The 17926-nt window shown below is 44.9% G+C and overlaps 2 protein-coding genes across 2 annotated transcripts in view; one reads left to right on the forward strand and one right to left on the reverse strand.

Annotated features, from left to right (window-relative positions):
• RPS12 (ribosomal protein S12) overlaps positions 1–1932 on the reverse strand; it is a 338406-nt gene extending 336474 nt beyond the window's left edge. The window contains exon 1 of the mRNA XM_075339876.1: positions 1922–1932. The gene's annotated coding sequence lies outside the window, so the exon portion shown is untranslated. The remainder of the gene's footprint in view (positions 1–1921) is intronic.
• VNN1 (vanin 1) overlaps positions 1–17926 on the forward strand; it is a 146311-nt gene that overhangs the window by 92623 nt on the left and 35762 nt on the right. The window lies entirely within an intron of this gene.

A 17926-nucleotide genomic window follows, 5' to 3' on the forward strand; every position in this document is an offset into this window, starting at 1 on the left:
CCGGATCACTAAGTGACATCTGTGGGACCGGATACTTGGACGGACTCCCGGCAGCGGCAGCTGTACACAGAGACTTTGGTTTACCTTCAGCATGTGTGTCTCCTTTCTAAGCCTCATCCAGTGCTACGACAACCCACAGTGAGTACCCTGTCCTCCCAAAGCACCAACACCCTGAGTCCGGGGCCTTCCCTACCTGCGGAGGGACTGACACATTGCTGCCTATCACCATCTGCACTACTCCTTCCAGCAGCGGCGGTACTCCCATTACCACAACCCGCAGGTGGCATTACAAACTAATCCCCTGCAAATACCCCCTTTCACGGACCAAAGTGTCCGCCGAGCCGGGTACGGGCCCCTCGAGCCACCACGATCCAGGATCCGAGCAGCCCGACCAACATCGGGCCGGTACACTTGTGCTACAGCACTGGTATGTATAGTGAAAATCATGCTCTCCTTTGAACGCCAGCAATGGGTTGGCTTTCACAGGACTATTGTAATGACAGGCATGCGGGTCTTGAGCATACCCTCGACTATCAGGGCAACCCATCACCACCCCATAATCACTTCACGGGCATGTGAATGAACATGTAGAATGACGTACCCCCTGCTGCCAAGCATTTCATGCCACTTTCACAAATTAACAGCGGTATTTGACAGGTGAACAGCCATGGGTGGAGCAATAAAGGCAGATGATGGCTGAATACTACAGCCATCCCCTGCCAGCAAAGACACAGACTCGGCATTCAAGCCCTCATTAAAATCATGGAGACGGCATACACTACAGTTCACAAATTTGGGGTCATCCAGACAATTTTGTCTTTTCCATGAAAAATCAATTATACTTTTATTTATCGAATGAGTTGCATAATGAATAGAAAATATAGTCCAGACATTGACTAGGTTAGAAATAATGATTTTAACTTGAAATAATAATTTTCTCCTTCAAACTTTGCTTTCGTCACAGGCTCCTTTGCAGCAATTCCAGCTTTGCAGACCTTTGGCATTCTAGCTGTTAATTTGCTAAGGCAATCTGGAGATATATCACCCCATGCTTCCAGAAGCCCCTCTCACAAGCTGGATTGGCTTGATGGGCACTTTTTGCGTACCATACGGTCAAGATGCTCCCACAACAGCTCAATAGGGTTGAGATCTGGTGACTGGGCTGGCCACTCCATTACAGATAGAATACCAGCTGCCTGCATCTTTCCTAAATAGCTCATGGATAATTTGGAGGTGTGCTTTGGGTCATTGTTCTGTTGTAGGATGAAATTGGCTTCAATCAAGCATTGACCACAAGCTATGGCATGGCGTTGCAAAATAGAGTGATAGCCTTCTGTTGCGCTCCGGGGCAGCCGAGCTGCTCGGATCTGGATAGTCCATGGCTCGAGGGGTTCCAGATCCGGGGAAACCGTCGACCAGTTTTAAATGAAAAGAAAAGAAAAAGAAAATAATAAAAAGTCCGACATTGCCACTCGTGTTTTGCGGCCAGAGATGGTAGGGCCGCCACTGCTAGTTCCCGCTGGGGATGATGGATGGGGGCAGCGTGGATGGTGGAGCCCTCCGCGACCAGGGATTTTTCCCCAGGGGTAGGTGAAGGGTTAACGTGGAGGCGTGCAGCAATAAGTCAGTCCAAACAGGGAGTGCAGTTTGGTTGTTTTTACTTACTGGATTCGCACCCTGAGGATGTGCTGGATCCCAGGTGCGCCCGTTTCCTTTATAGCTCTGCCAGCTAACCTGGTGCCATTCTCCCATCGATGCACTCTGGTTTATTTATCATTCCTCCCTGGTGTGGAGCACTTGGAGGTCTTTCTGGTGTCTGGTTCCTGCTGCAGGCAGCTTGGAGTATTTAAGGGAATTTCTCCCGGTCCCCTCTTTGCTGCTGATGCCTTGTACGTTAGTGGTAGCGGATGAGTCCTGGAAACCAACCTGCTTAGCAGAGTTAACAGATGGCTTGAAGTCCTGGTCTGTTCTGGGATCTGCACCCCATGCGTGCAAAGTACTGTGAGCCCTGGATGTCCACCCCTCAGAATCCCTCTGTAATTGGAGCTTGCTCTCTCGCTCACCAGCTACTTTTCGCCTCTGAGTAGCTGATCTTTCTACTCAGGTGTTTGCAGATTCTTTGCTACTTTCCTTGTGTCTCAAGAGTCTGTTGTCTGTCTTAACACCTTTCCTTTTACTGCCGCACACTTCTCACCTCTCCTCACAACTAACTAACTAACTAACTAACTCCTCCCGCTGTCTATCCACACTTCCCAGGTTACTCTCTCCTCCCCCAGGTCTGGTCCCTCCCTTCCCAGTTGGCTGTCTGTTAGCTCACAGTACCCAGCCCTGTTACCTGGCTCTAAGGGGGATCTCCCATCCTGGTTGTGAGTGTAAATGTCCTGGTGTGCTAGTGTGTGTGTGATGACTGGCATAGTCATGTAGGACCCGAGCTGTTCCTTTGTTGTTATCTTATTTTTGTGACACCTGGTTACAGCAGGAGCGTCACGTTACCTTGTTCAAATCTCTCACTTTACCAGTACCAAAGCAATCCCAGACCATCACATTACCTCCACCATGCTTGACAGATGGTGTCAGGCACTCTTCCAGCATCTTTTCAGTAGTTCTGCGTCTCATAAATGTTCTTCTGTGTGATCCAAATACCTCAAATTTCGATTTATCTGTCCATAACACTTTTTTCCAATCTTCTTCTGTCCAATGTCTTTGTTCTTTTGCCTATATTAATCTTTTCATTTTATTAGCCAGTCTCGCATATGGCTTTTTCTTTGCCACTCCGCCCTGAAGGCCGGCATCCTGGAGTCACCAATTCAATGTAGACGTTGACACTGGTGTTTTGTGGGTACTATTTAAAGGAGCTGCCAGTTGAGGACCTGTGAGGCGTCCATTTCTCAAACTAGAGACTCTAATTTACTTGTCTTGTTGCTCAGTTGCGCAGCGAGGCCTCCCACTTCTCTTTATACTCTGGTTAGAGCCTGTTTGCGCTCTCCTCTGAAGAGAGTAGTACACACCGTTGTAGGAAATCTTCAGTTTCTTGGCAATTTCTCTCATGGAATATCCTTTATTTCTAAGAACAAGAATAGACTGTTAAGTTTCACATGAAAGTTCTCTTTTTCTGGCCATTTTGAGAGTTTAATGGAACCAACAAATGTAATGCTCCAGGTTTTCAACTAGCTCAAACGTAGGTCAGTTTTATAGCTTCTCTAATCAGCAAAATGGTTTTCAGCTGTGCTAACATACTTGCAGAAGGGTTTTCAAGGGATTTCTAAACATCCATTAGCCTTCTAACACAGTTAGCAAACACAGTGTACCATTAGAACACTGGAGTGGTGGTTGTTAGAAATGGGCCTCTATACACCTATGTAGATAGTGCATTCAAAACCAGACGTTTGCAGCTAGAATAGTCATTTACCACATTAACAATGCATAGAGTGTATTTATGTTTAAATTAATGTTAGCTTCATTGAAAAAAAAAAAGTGCTTTTCTTTCAAAAATAAAGAAATGTCTAAGTGACTCTAAACTTTTGAACTGTAGTGTAAAACATATCAGTATGTCATAGTTCAGTAAGGGCGTTAATGGAAATGTATAATTGGAAAATGACTCATTGTTTAAATTAGAGTTTTGTGTTACATTTATTTTTTTAAAGTGTTTACAAGTTTAATATTTTCATGTCTTGATATTTATTAAAATCAAAATGAGTAATCTTGCAATTTTCACATTGGACACCCCAACCAACACCTCACATCATGACCTGTCAGACACACCAGTGGGTTGGTCTATCTGGAAAAGGGCCACAAACCTAGGGGTCAGGCAGACTGGTAGGAGGGACGAAGTGAGTCTAGAGAGAGCCCACAAAGTGAAAGGAGCTGGAGTGTTAGCTCCCGGGGAGCTAGAAAGACCGAGGTTGGGTCGCAGACAGTGGTCCGGGACCAGAGGAGTCGGTGACCAGGTTAAGGGACGTCGGTCTAGGGTGCGACAGACGTGGTCTAGGAGAGACTGCAGGCACCATAGAGGGACCCACAGAGCTGACCAGTACCGAGCATGTCAGGGTACAGGACCCTAGGTCAGGAGCCGATTCAACGTCCTGACAATTAACCTGCAGAGGAAGGGGACCTTCAGGGACTTTCCCAGAGCTCAGAGACTGAGGGCATCAGCACATCGCGGGGGACAGGGTTTTCCAGAAAAAACAACCCACTGAAGTCCCAAGTGCCAGCCCTTAGGAGCAAGACTTCACTTAAAAACTGAAGAATGGGACCTTACATCTTCAAGCTATAGGGACCCACACGGACACAAAACTGTGCACGGAGACAGGCTCCGGATTACTAAGTGACACTGGTGGTACTTGGACAGGCTCCCTGCAGCGGCACTCAGAGACTTTGGTTTACCTGCAGCGTGTGCGTCTCCTTTATAAACCTACAAATATAAGAGGAAAGAATTGCTGTATAATAGGGATCAAGCAAGCAGCTCCGTGTATATAGACAAAAAATATATTTTTTATTGGTTCAAAAATAAACATACATAAATAGATGTCACATGAAGAGAAAAAAGTGCAATATTAAAAAAATTTAAAAAAAGTAACAGATTGACCGTTAACAAACAGTAGTATAATAAAATACTAGTGTGCTGATAATAAATGGCAAATTTGATACAAAAGGCAAACATGCAAGCAAGTGCACAATTAAACCTGCATGAATTTAACCCATGCCATATTAATAGACCACTTTATCTGACACCACCAACCCTGTCTCAGTGTAGGATAAGTAGTGAACCTGGGTGGAGTACACTTAAGGGGGCTTTACACGCTACGATATCGTTAATGTTTTATCGTTGGGGTCACGTTGTTAGTGACGCACATCCGGCGTCATTAACGATATCCCAGTGTGTAACACTTACCAGCGACCTTAAGCAACCTCAAAAATGGTGAAAATTGTTCACCATGGAGAGGTCGTCCCAAAATCAAAAATCGGTAATGGTTGATTATCAATGTGGTTCGTCGCTCCTGCGGTAGCACACATCTCTGTGTGTGACACCGCAGGAGCGAGGAACGTCTCCTTACCTGCCGCCGGCCACAATGTGGAAGGAAGGAGGTGGGCGGGATGTTACGTCCCGCTCATCTCCGCCCCTCCGCTTTGATTGGCTGGCCGCTTAGTGACGTCGCTGTGATGCCGATTGTCCCTCCCCCTTGAGGGAGGGATTGTTCGGCAGTCACAGCGACGACGACGACCAGGTAAGTGCGTGTGACGCTGCTGTATCGATAATGTTCACTATGGCAGCGATCACACGATATCGCATCCACGATGGGGGCGGGTGCTTACACGCTCGATATCGCTAGCAATTGCTAGCGATGTCGTAGCGTGTAAAGCCCACTTTAGAGTAAAGAACTATGGTGAAAACACCATCGGTATAAATCAGTAAGTCAGAACAAATAATTCCACCCTAGGTCCAGACCCAAAAACACCCCCCAAAAAAATGACAATTTGTTTTATAATCTAACTACCCACTGCCATGTAGGGAGAGCGGTGCGTGTTCTACAGATCAGCTTACATACGGAGTGTTTCCCCATGCATTCAGTCACCAGAGTTGTGACTTCTTCAAGGGCCTCATCCAGCACCACGACTACCCACAGTGAGTACCCTGGTCCCCTTCACCCTGCTCTCCCAAATAACTACCAACACCCTGAGCCCAGTGCCTTCCCTACCTGCAGAGGGACTGAAACCTTGTTTCTTAACACCATCTGCTCTGGTACTCCTTCCAGCAGTGGCGGTACTCCCGTTACCGCAACCCGCAGGTGGCGTCACAAGCTAATCCCCTGTAAATACCCCCTTTCACGGATCAAAGTCACCATGATTCCGGATCCGGGCAGCCCTACCAACACCAGGGCGGTATGTAATTATATATACACACACACAGTGCCCTGCGAAAGCATTTGGCCCCAAAATGACTACCTCAGTAGTTCTAGTGTTAAACATAAATATAAAAAAATTTAAATTTTATGGTAAAGAATCAACAAGTGGGACACAATTGTGAAGTTGAACGAAATTTATTGCTTATTTTAAACTTTTATAAAAAATAATAAACTGACAATTGGGGCGTGCAATATTATTCAGCCCCTTTAGGTTAATGTTTTGTAGTGCCACCTTTTGCTGCGATTACAGCTCCAAGTCACTTGGGTTATGTGTCTATCAGTTTTGCACATCGAGAGATGGAAATTCTTGCCCATTCTTCCTTTGCAAACAGCTCGAGCTGAGTGAGGTTGGATGGAGAGCGTTTGTGAAGAGCAGTTTTTAGCTCTTTCCACAGATTCTCGATTGGATTCAGGTTGGGAGTTTGACTTGGCCATTCTAACACCTGGATACGTTTATTTGTGAACCATTCCATTATAGATTTTGCTTTATGTTTTGGATCATTGTTGAAAGACAAATCTCCATCCCAGTCTCAGGTCTTTTGCAGACTCCTACAGGTTTTCTTCAAGAATGGTCCTGTATTTGGCTCCATCCATCTTCCTATCAATTTTAACCATCTTCCCTATCCCTGCTGAAGAAAAGCAGGCCCAAACCATGATGCTGCCACCACCATGTTTGACAGTAGGGATGATGTGTTCAGGGTGATGAGATGTGTTGCTTTTACGCCAAACATATCGTTTGGCATTGTGCCCAAAAGGTTTGATTTTGGTTTCATCTGACCAGAGCACCTTCTTCCACATGTTTGGTGTGCCACCAAGGTGGCTTGTGGCAAACTTAAAACGACACTTTTTATAGATATCTTTGAGAAATGGCTTTCTTCTTGCCACTTTTCCATAAAGGCCAGATTTGTGCAGTGTACGACTGATTATTGTCCTATGGACAGACTCTCCCACCTCAGCTGTAGATCTCTGCAGTTCATTCACAGTGATCATGGGCCTCTTGGTTGCATCTCTGATCAGTCTTCTCCATGCTTGAAATGAAATTTTTGATGGACGGCTGGGTCTTGGTAGATTTGCAGTGGTATGATACTCCTTCCATTTCAATATGATCGCTCGCACAGTGCTTCTTGGGATGTTTAAAGTTGTGGAAATCTTTTTGTAACCAAATCCAGCTTTAAACGTCTCCACAACAGTATCACGGACGTGCCTGTTGTGTTCCTTGGTCTTCATGATACTCTCTGTGCTTTAAACAGACCACTGAGACTATTACAGAGCAGGTGCATTTATACTTAGACTAGATTACACACAGGTGGCTTATATTTATCATCATCAGTCATTTAGGACAACATTGGATCATTCAGAGATCCTCAATCAACTTCTGGAGTGAGTTTGCTGCACTGAAAGTAAAGGGGTCGAATAATATTGCACACCCCAATTTTCAGTTTATTCTTTTTCACAAAGGTTTAAAATAAGCAACACATTTCATACAACTACACAATTGTGCCCACTTGTTGTTGATTCTTCACCATAACATTACAAATTTTTATCTTTATGGTTAAAGCCTGAATTATGGGAAAAGGTTGAAAAACTATATATATATATATATATATATATATATATATATATATATATATATATATATATATATATATATATATAAAATCAGTACTTTTTGGCCCACTTGGAGTATGCTTAAAATATAAGCCCTACTCCATAAATAAGCCCTAGATGTGGATCATTATATTAATAGTATCCTGAAATAGGGCTTTGGCAGCCCTTTCAGGATATGTAACTTTTATTGGTGTATGTTGCCCCATTGTGTTGCTGTAAGTCCCGAAGGTTTTTATAGTCATATGTTGGCTAGTTAATATAGTGAATACTCACCCCTTCCCTCACCCATAATCCCTCCCACCCTTTTTCAGCATCAGTGATTGGAATTGGTTTTAATAAAATAATTATTAATCCCCATTCTACGCCCACCCCTCTGTTGGTGTCAGTGATTGCAACTTGTGGTAATGAAAAAAAAATAATATTCACCCCCAGCACATCCCGGTGCGCAGTGTCAGTGATTCACTCAGACTGTCCTCGGGCAGGCCATCTGCCCTCCTGCCAGTTCACGTATTGCGTTGCGATCCTTGGGCAGTAATATAACAGTCTGAGGGAATTACTGACGCACAGAGATAAGCTAGAGAAGGAGGTGAATATCAATTATGTCATTCATACAAGTTCCAATCACTGATGCTGGCAGAGGGTGGGAGGTGAATTTACGGGTGGCGAAAAGGATGAATATTCAATGTTCATTAATGGGTCACCTAATCAATGACAACAATACAAAATATAAGACAACCCTTGAAAATAAGCACTAGCACATATTTTGGAGACACATATGTACAGTTAGGTCCAGAAATATTTGGACAGTGACACAATTTTCGCGAGTTGGGCTCTGCATGCCACCACATTGGATTTGAAATGAAACCTCTACAACAGAATTCAAGTGCAGATTGTAACGTTTAATTTGAAGGTTTGAACAAAAATATCTGATAGAAATTGTAGGAATTGTCACATTTCTTTACAAACACTCCACATTTTAGGAGGTCAAAAGTAATTGGACAAATAAACCAAACCCAAACAAAATATTTTTATTTTCAATATTTTGTTGCGAATCCTTTGAAGGCAATCACTGCCTTAAGTCTGGAACCCATGGACATCACCAAACGCTGGGTTTCCTCCTTCTTAATGCTTTGCCAGGCCTTTACAGCCGCAGCCTTCAGGTCTTGCTTGTTTGTGGGTCTTTCCGTCTTAAGTCTGGATTTGAGCAAGTGAAATGCATGCTCAATTGGGTTAAGATCTGGTGATTGACTTGGCCATTGCAGAATGTTCCACTTTTTTGCACTCATGAACTCCTGGGTAGCTTTGGCTGTATGCTTGGGGTCATTGTCCATCTGTACTATGAAGCGCCGTCCGATCAACTTTGCGGCATTTGGCTGAATCTGGGCTGAAAGTATATCCCGGTACACTTCAGAATTCATCCGGCTACTCTTGTCTGCTGTTATGTCATCAATAAACACAAGTGACCCAGTGCCATTGAAAGCCATGCATGCCAAAGCCATCACGTTGCCTTCACCATGTTTTACAGAGGATGTGGTGTGCCTTGGATCATGTGCCGTTCCCTTTCTTCTCCAAACTTTTTTCTTCCCATCATTCTGGTACAGGTTGATCTTTGTCTCATCTGTCCATAGAATACTTTTCCAGAACTGAGCTGGCTTCATGAGGTGTTTTTCAGCAAATTTAACTCTGGCCTGTCTATTTTTGGAATTGATGAATGGTTTGCATCTAGATGTGAACCCTTTGTATTTACTTTCATGGAGTCTTCTCTTTACTGTTGACTTAGAGACAGATACACCTACTTCACTGAGAGTGTTCTGGACTTCAGTTGATGTTGTGAATGGGTTCTTCTTCACCAAAGAAAGTATGCGGCGATCATCCACCACTGTTGTCATCCGTGGACGCCCAGGCCTTTTTGTGTTCCCAAGCTCACCAGTCAATTCCTTTTTTCTCAGAATGTACCCGACTGTTGATTTTGCTACTCCAAGCATGTCTGCTATCTCTCTGATGGATTTTTTCTTTTTTTTCAGCCTCAGGATGTTCTGCTTCACCTCAATTGAGAGTTCCTTAGACCGCATGTTGTCTGGTCACAGCAACAGCTTCCAAATGCAAAACCACACACCTGTAATCAACCCCAGACCTTTTAACTACTTCATTGATTACAGGTTAACGAGGGAGACGCCTTCAGAGTTAATTGCAGCCCTTAGAGTCCCTTGTCCAATTACTTTTGGTCCCTTGAAAAAGAGAAGGCTATGCATTACAGAGCTATGATTCCTAAACCCTTTCTCCGATTTGTATGTGAAAACTCTCATATTGCAGCTGGGAGTGTGCACTTTCAGCCCATATTATATATATAATTGTATTTCTGAACATGTTTTTGTAAACAGCTAAAATAACAAAACTTGTGTCACTGTCCAAATATTTCTGGACCTAACTGTATGTGTTTATATATACAAATATATATATATATATATATATATATATATACAGTTAGGTCCAGAAATATTTGGAAAGTGACACAAGTTTTGTTATTTTAGCTGTTTACAAAAACATGTTCAGAAATACAATTATATATATAATATGGGCTGAAAGTGCACACTCCCAGCTGCAATATGAGAGTTTTCACATACAAATCGGAGAAAGGGTTTAGGAATCATAGCTCTGTAATGCGTAGCCTCCTCTTTTTAAAGGGACCAAAAGTAATTGGACAAAGGACTCTAAGGGCTGCAATTAACTCTGAAGGCGTCTCCCTCGTTAACCTGTAATCAATGAAGTAGTTAAAAGGTCTGGGGTTGATTACAGGTGTGTGGTTTTGCATTTGGAAGCTGTTGCTGTGACCAGACAACATGCGGTCTAAGGAACTCTCAATTGAGGTGAAGCAGAACATCCTGAGGCTGAAAAAAAAGAAAAAATCCATCAGAGAGATAGCAGACATGCTTGGAGTAGCAAAATCAACAGTCGGGTACATTCTGAGAAAAAAGAAATTGACTGGTGAGCTTGGGAACTCAAAAAGGCCTGGGCGTCCACGGATGACAACAGTGGTGGATGATCGCCGCATACTTTCTTTGGTGAAGAAGAACCCGTTCACAACATCAACTGAAGTCCAGAACACTCTCAGTGAAGTAGGTGTATCTGTCTCTAAGTCAACAGTAAAGAGAAGACTCCATGAAAGTAAATACAAAGGGTTCACATCTAGATGCAAACCATTCATCAATTCCAAAAATAGACAGGCCAGAGTTAAATTTGCAGAAAAACACTTCATGAAGCCAGCTCAGTTCTGGAAAAGTATTCTATGGACAGATGAGACAAAGATCAACCTGTACCACAATGATGGGAAGAAAAAAGTTTGGAGAAGAAAGGGAACGGCACATGATCCAAGGCACACCACATCCTCTGTAAAACAAGGTGGAGGCAACGTGATGGCATGGGCATGCATGGCTTTCAATGGCACTGGGTCACTTGTGTTTATTGATGACATAACAGCAGACAAGAGTAGCCGGATGAATTCTGAAGTGTACCGGGATATACTTTCAGCCCAGATTCAGCCAAATGCCACAAAGTTGATCGGACGGCGCTTCATAGTACAGATGGAAAATGAACCCAAGCATACAGCCAAAGCTACCCAGGAGTTCATGAGTGCAAAAAAGTGGAACATTCTGCAATGGCCAAGTCAATCACCAGATCTTAACCCAATTGAGCATGCATTTCACTTGCTCAAATCCAGACTTAAGACGGAAAGACCCACAAACAAGCAAGACCTGAAGGCTGCGGCTGTAAAGGCCTGGCAAAGCATTAAGAAGGAGGAAACCCAGCGTTTGGTGATGTCCATGGGTTCCAGACATAAGGCAGTGATTGCCTCCAAAGGATTCGCAACAAAATATTGAAAATAAAAATATTTTGTTTGGGTTTGGTTTATTTGTCCAATTACTTTTGACCTTCTAAAATGTGGAGTGTTTGTAAACAAATGTGTACAATTCCTACAATTTCTATCAGATATTTTTGTTCAAACCTTCAAATTAAACGTTACAATCTGCACTTGAATTCTGTTGTAGAGGTTTCATTTCAAATCCAATGTGGTGGCATGCAGAGCCCAACTCGCGAAAATTGTGTCACTGTCCAAATATTTCTGGACCTAACTGTATATATACACACACACAGTCATATGAAAAAGTTTGGGCACCCCTATTAATGTTAACCTTTTTTCTTTATAACAAATTGGGTTTTTGCAACAGCTATTTCAGTTTCATATATCTAATAACTGATGGACTGAGTAATATTTCTGGATTGAAGTAAGGTTTATTGTACTAACAGAAAATGTGCAATCTGCATTTAAACAAAATCTGACCGGTGCAAAAGCATGGGCACCCTTATCAATTTCTTGATTTCAATACTCCTAACTACTTTTTACTGACTTACTAAAGCACTAAATTGGTTTTGTAACCTCATTGAGCTTTGAACTTCATAGGCAGGTGTATCCAATCATGAGAAAAGGTATTTAAGGTGGCCACTTGCAAGTTGTTTTCCTATTTGAATCTCCTATGAAGAGTGTCATCATGGGCTCCTCAAAACAACTCTCAAATAATCTGAAAACAAAGATTATTCAACATAGTTGTTCAGGGGAAGGATACAAAAATTTGTCTCAGAGATTTAAACTGTCAGTTTCCACTGTGAGGAACATAGTAAGGAAATGGAAGAACACAGGTACAGTTCTTGTTAAGCCCAGAAGTGGCAGGCCAAGAAAAATATCAGAAAGGCAGAGAAGAAGAATGGTGAGAACAGTCAAGGACAATCCACAGACCACCTCCAAAGACCTGCATCTTCATCTTGCTGCAGATGGTGTCAATGTGCATCGGTCAACAATACAGCGCACGTTGCACAAGGAGAAGCTGTATGGGAGAGTGATGAGAAAGATGCAGTTTCTGCAAGCACGCCACAAACAGAGTCACCTGAGGTATGCAAAAGCACATTTGGACAAGCCAGTTACATTTTGGAAGAAGGTCCTGTGGACTGATGAAAGATTGAGTTGTTTGGTCATTCAAAAAAACGTTATGCATGGAGGCAAAAAAAACGGCATTCCAAGAAAAGCACTTGCTACCCACAGTAAAATTTGGTGGAGGTTCCATCTGGCTTAGGGGCTGTGTGGCCAATGCCGGCACCGGGAATCTTGTTAAAGTTAAGGGTCGCATGAATTCAACTCAGTATCAGCAGATTCTTGACAATAATGTGCAAGAATCAGTGATGAAGTTGAAGTTACGCAGGGGATGGATATTTCAGCAAGACAACGATCCAAAACACCGCTCCAAATCTACTCAGGCATTCATGCAGAGGAACAATTACAATGTTCTGGAATGGCCATCCCAGTCCCCAGACCTGAATATCATTGAAAATCTGTGGGATGATTTGAAGCGTGCGGTCCATGCTCAGCGACCATCAAACTTAACTGAACTGGAATTGTTTTGTAAACAGGAATGGTCAAATATACCTTCATCCAGGATTCAGGAACTCATTAAAAGCTACAGGAAGCGACTAGAGGCTGTTATTTTTACAAAAGGAGGATTTTCAAAATATTAATGTCACTTTTATGTTGAGGTGCCCATACTTTTGCACCGGTCAAATTTTGTTTAAATGTGGATTGCACATTTTCTGTTAGTACAATAAACCTCATTTCAATCCAGAAATATTACTCAGTCCATCAGTTATTAGATATATGAAACTGAAATAGCTGTTGCAAAAACCCAAATTGTTATAAAGAAAAAAGGTTAACATTAATATAGGTGCCCAAACCTTTTCATATGACTGTATATAATATATATATTGTGGTAAAGCCACTCACTCAGCCGTAGGGGATAAAGCAGAAACACCTCACTTGTCACTGTTCACCAGGTTTATTCTCATTAGCCACAGTCGTTGAACATCCACGAGCACTCCTTCCTCTTGCACAGAAAAAAAAATACAAAGGCCAAACAGAAGACACTGGGTGTGTCCAGAGGCCTGGCTTTTACCTCTGAGATCACACCCCGAGGTGGAGATATGGTGAACAGCCACCCCACCCATCTCATTAGCTGTTCACACCAAACCCGGCCCAGGTAATACAGATTAACCCTCTCAGTACCTAATGTGCTGGAGTATTACATCCGGGATTACATCACTGAATGCAGAAGTCGCAGCGACACATATCTCCCCTCATGCACATCACCAGTGACCACATCACATATTCCCCCCCTCTGCGCAAAGCCGGGGGCGTGGGTACCATCATCCACTAAACAGGGGAGCCGCAACTGGGTATGTGCATTCCCATGTAACTTCCCAGACCTATGCTCTACCTGGAAGGCAAAGTCTTGGAGGGCTAGAAACCACGTGGTCACCATAGCATTCTTGCCCTGGCTACTCCTCAACCACGTCAGTGGCGCGGAATTTACGGCCTGAATTTACAGCCTAGCAGGTAGTATTTTAGAGAGTCCACCGCCCACTTAATGGCCAGGCATTCCTTTTCCACAATGGCATAGTTTTTCTCACACGAGGAGAGTTTCCTACTCAGATAAAGCACTGGATGTTCCTCGCCATGTATTTCCTACGACAGCACAGCTCACAACCCGACCTCCGAAGCATCCATCTGCAGCACAAACTCCTTTGTAAAATCAGGTGCCACCAGGACTGGCTGTCGACACAAAGTAGATTTCAAGTCCTGGAACGCCACCTCCGCCTCAGAGGTCCACTTGGCCACCGATGGCTTCACAGCCCTAAGGAAATCAGTCAGCGGAGCGGCCCTCACAGCAAACTTCGGTGGAAACTGGCGGTAGTAGCCAATGATTCCCAGAAATGCCCTAACCTGTTTTTGTGATAGTGGTCGTGGCCAATTCTGGATCGCCTCCACTTTATTCACTTGTGGCTTGATTAGACCCCTATCGACAACATATCCCAGGTACCTGGCATCCTCCTTCCCTATGGCGCACTTCTTCGGGTTTATGGTAAACCCCACCTTCCTCAATGAATCCAGCACCGCCTGGACCCTCGGTAGATGACTCCCCCAATCCGGGGTGAAGATCACAATATCATCCAGATAAGCTGCAGCATACTTCGTATGAGAAGCCAGGATCCGGTCCATGGCCCTCTGGAAGGTCGCTGGGGCTCCCTGTAACCCAAACGGCATCCTGATGTCCTGGAAACATCTGTCAGGCGTAGAGAAAGCCGTCTTCTCCTTGGTCGCTTGAGACAGGGGTATTTGCCAGTACCCTTTTGTCAGGTCAAGAGTAGTAATATACCTGGCTGGTCCAAGCCTTTCAATTAGCTCATCGACTCGAGGCATCGGATAAGCATCGAAATTTGAGACTTCATTTAACTTGCGGTAGTCATTACAAAATCGCCATTCTCCATCTGGCTTTGGCACAAGGACGATAGGACTAGACCAGCCACTTCTGGATTCCTCAATCACACCGAGGCTCAGCATCCTCTTCAGCTCTTTTAAGATCACTTCTCAGCGGGCTTCGGGGATCCGGTATGGCTTCAAATGTAAAAACTTTATAACTCCAGCGGACAAATTTGAGGATGCAGATATATATTAAAAAAATTTTTGCATTTGCAAATCTTTATTTTGAAAAACTTCCATAAAATTGGAGCCACACTTCTGGGCGGTGAAGGAAAGAGATTAGGTGTGGTAGCCTGCTTGGACTACGCGTTTCAGACCATGTAGAAGGCGCTTGTACGCCGAAACGCGTAGTCCAAGCAGGCTACCACTCCTAATCTCTTTCCTTCACCGCCCAGAAGTGTGGCTCCAATTTTATGGAAGTTTTTCAAAATAAAGATTTGCAAATGCAAAAAAATTTTTAATATATATCTGCATCCTCAAATTTGTCCGCTGGAGTTATAAAGTTTTTTCATTTGGATTTCCCGTGGCTGGCTCCTGCTCTGGTTTTCCGTGCGGACTATCTTCTGGATTGATACTGGAATCCACACACAGCAGTGTACGGGTAAGCTGGCTTTGAAAACTATTTAGTTTTTTGTATATTGGCTTCAGATGTACTCTCACGTGTGGTTCTGTCAGAACTTCATGTTCCACAACCTGTGTACACCCCGGTAACTCTGAAAGGAGATCTCGATTTTGATTAAGCAACTCCCGACACTGCTGCTTTTGGGCCCTTGATAGCGTCTCTGCCACTGTGACGTCCTGGATTTCAGTGTCTACCTTGGCAGCTAGACACGGAGCTTCCACCGCTTCCCTATCTCGCCATGGATTAATAAGATTAATATGGTACACCTGGCAGGGCTTCCTTCTACCTGGTTGGTGGATCTTATAATTCACCTCTCCCAGTTTCTCGACTACTTCATAGGGTCCCTGCCACTTGGCCAGAAATTTACTTTCTACAGTAGGGATCAAGACCAGCACACGGTCACCAGGGTTGAACTGCCTCACCCTAGCAGAGCGATTATATACTCTCGCCTGTACCTCTTGAGCCCGGAGAAGACTCTCTTTCACGATGGGTATCACCTCAGCCATCCTCTCTTGCATCTGGGCCACATGTTCAATGACATTTCTATGGGGGGGTAACCTCTGCTTCCCAGGTTTCTTTGGCTATGTCAAGCAACCCTCGGGGATGTCGACCGTATAAAAGTTCAAAGGGAGAGAACCCAGTAGATGCTTGTGGAACCTCTCTGATAGAAAAGAGCAAATATGGAAGCAGGCCCAATCTTGGCAATCCTTCTCCACAACCTTCTTAAGCATGGACTTTAAGGTCTTATTGAATCTCTCCACCAAGCCATCTGTCTGCAGGTGATAGACCGAAGTCTTCAGTTGTGTAATCCACAGCGCCTTACACAGTTCCCTCATAACTTTCGACATAAAAGGGGTCCATTGATCTGTCAGGATCTCCTTTGGCAGACCGGTCCGAGAGAAGATATGGACCAACTCCCTGGCTATATTCTTAGAAGAACAATTTCTCAATGGCACCGCCTCAGGGTATCTGTCACGCTCTCCGGTCCCCGTGCTGCGCTCCCCGTTCCCCGTGCTGCGCTCCCCAGTCCCTGTGCTGCGCTCCCCGGCTCCCGACGGCACTCCCTGCTCACCGCTCCAGTTTCTGGTCCTTCCCACCATGGCCTGCCTTCTCCCTCTCCTTCGCCTGCATCCTCCATGTGTCCTGTTCCCCGCTCCCGGCGTTCCTCTGCTTCACAGGACATTCTGCCGGGCACTCCTGCTTCCTCTGCACCGCTTCCTGCCCTGACTTCTGGCATACGGGCCTCGCGCATGCGCATTAGGGCGCGCGCGTGGTCACTGATCCTCTCTTAAAGGGCCAGCACCTAGAAACATGATATTGCCTATACAGGTACAGGGTATAAGAGGATTCCCCTTCCAGGTGGGCGGGGCCTGTTCTATGTGTTTAGTAAGCTAGGAGTTCAGGTCCCCTTCTGTCTTGTCCGATATTAACCCTTGTCTGTCTCATAGAGCCTGTCCTGCCACGCCAACCGGTTCTAACCACGCCAGCTCCAGAAATCCTGTCGGTGACTGTCGGCTGATAATCCACCACCTCTTCAGTCTCACAAGTCTCCAGTCCCTGGCTCCATGTGGTGACCTGCCATCTTGCTCAGCTGGTTTCGGATTCCGCCTGACACCAACCCGGCCTCTGACCCTGAGCCTCGTCACCTGGACAACCTTCTCCGTACGGACTGTCTCGCTACCAGGAGTGCTTCGGCTGCCGTGCATCAAGGCCCTCTGGCGGGGTGACCGGCTGGGTTGCCTCACCCGGGGAATCCGGTGTACGGTCCAGTGTTTCCACCACCAGGTCCTAACAGTATCGAGTCGCATAGTCCAGAACCACTAAGATATACTGGTGCCCTCTAGCGGATTTTACCAGGGGGCCACAAGATCCATAGCAATACGGTCAAATGGGACATCTATTATAGGTAATGGAACAAGAGGACTTCGAAAGTGTGAAACTGGTGCAGTTAGCTGGCAGGTGGGACAGGATCTACAATAACTAAGAATCTCTCGGTGACACCCCGGCAAGTAGAACCTCTGAAGAATCTGCTCCCGTGTTTTATCTACCCCCAGGTGACCACCCAGGACATGAGAGTGGGCCATGTCTAACACCCGGCGTCTATAAGGCCCTGGTATCAATAGTTGCACAATTATCTCTCCTCTCAACTGGGTAACCCGCTATAACAAGTCCCCATTTACTGCAAAGTGGGGGTATCTGGTGTCAGCCCCCGACTCTTGAGCAACCCATTTATGACAGTCACATTATCAAATGCCCCCTTTAGTGTTAGGTCCCTCATTTGCACAGTCCCAAAGTTCCCTTCGGAAACGGCTAACTCCGGCATGTCAACCTCCTGGGACTCGGCCTCGTCCTCATCGCCCACCAACACACAAAGGGGGAATTCATCCATCTTCAACTGAAAGGAAGCCTTATCATCAAGGGCTAACTCTCCGT

Source organism: Anomaloglossus baeobatrachus, chromosome 3 (assembly GCF_048569485.1).
Source record: "Anomaloglossus baeobatrachus isolate aAnoBae1 chromosome 3, aAnoBae1.hap1, whole genome shotgun sequence".
Classification (NCBI taxonomy): Eukaryota; Metazoa; Chordata; class Amphibia; order Anura; family Aromobatidae; genus Anomaloglossus; species Anomaloglossus baeobatrachus.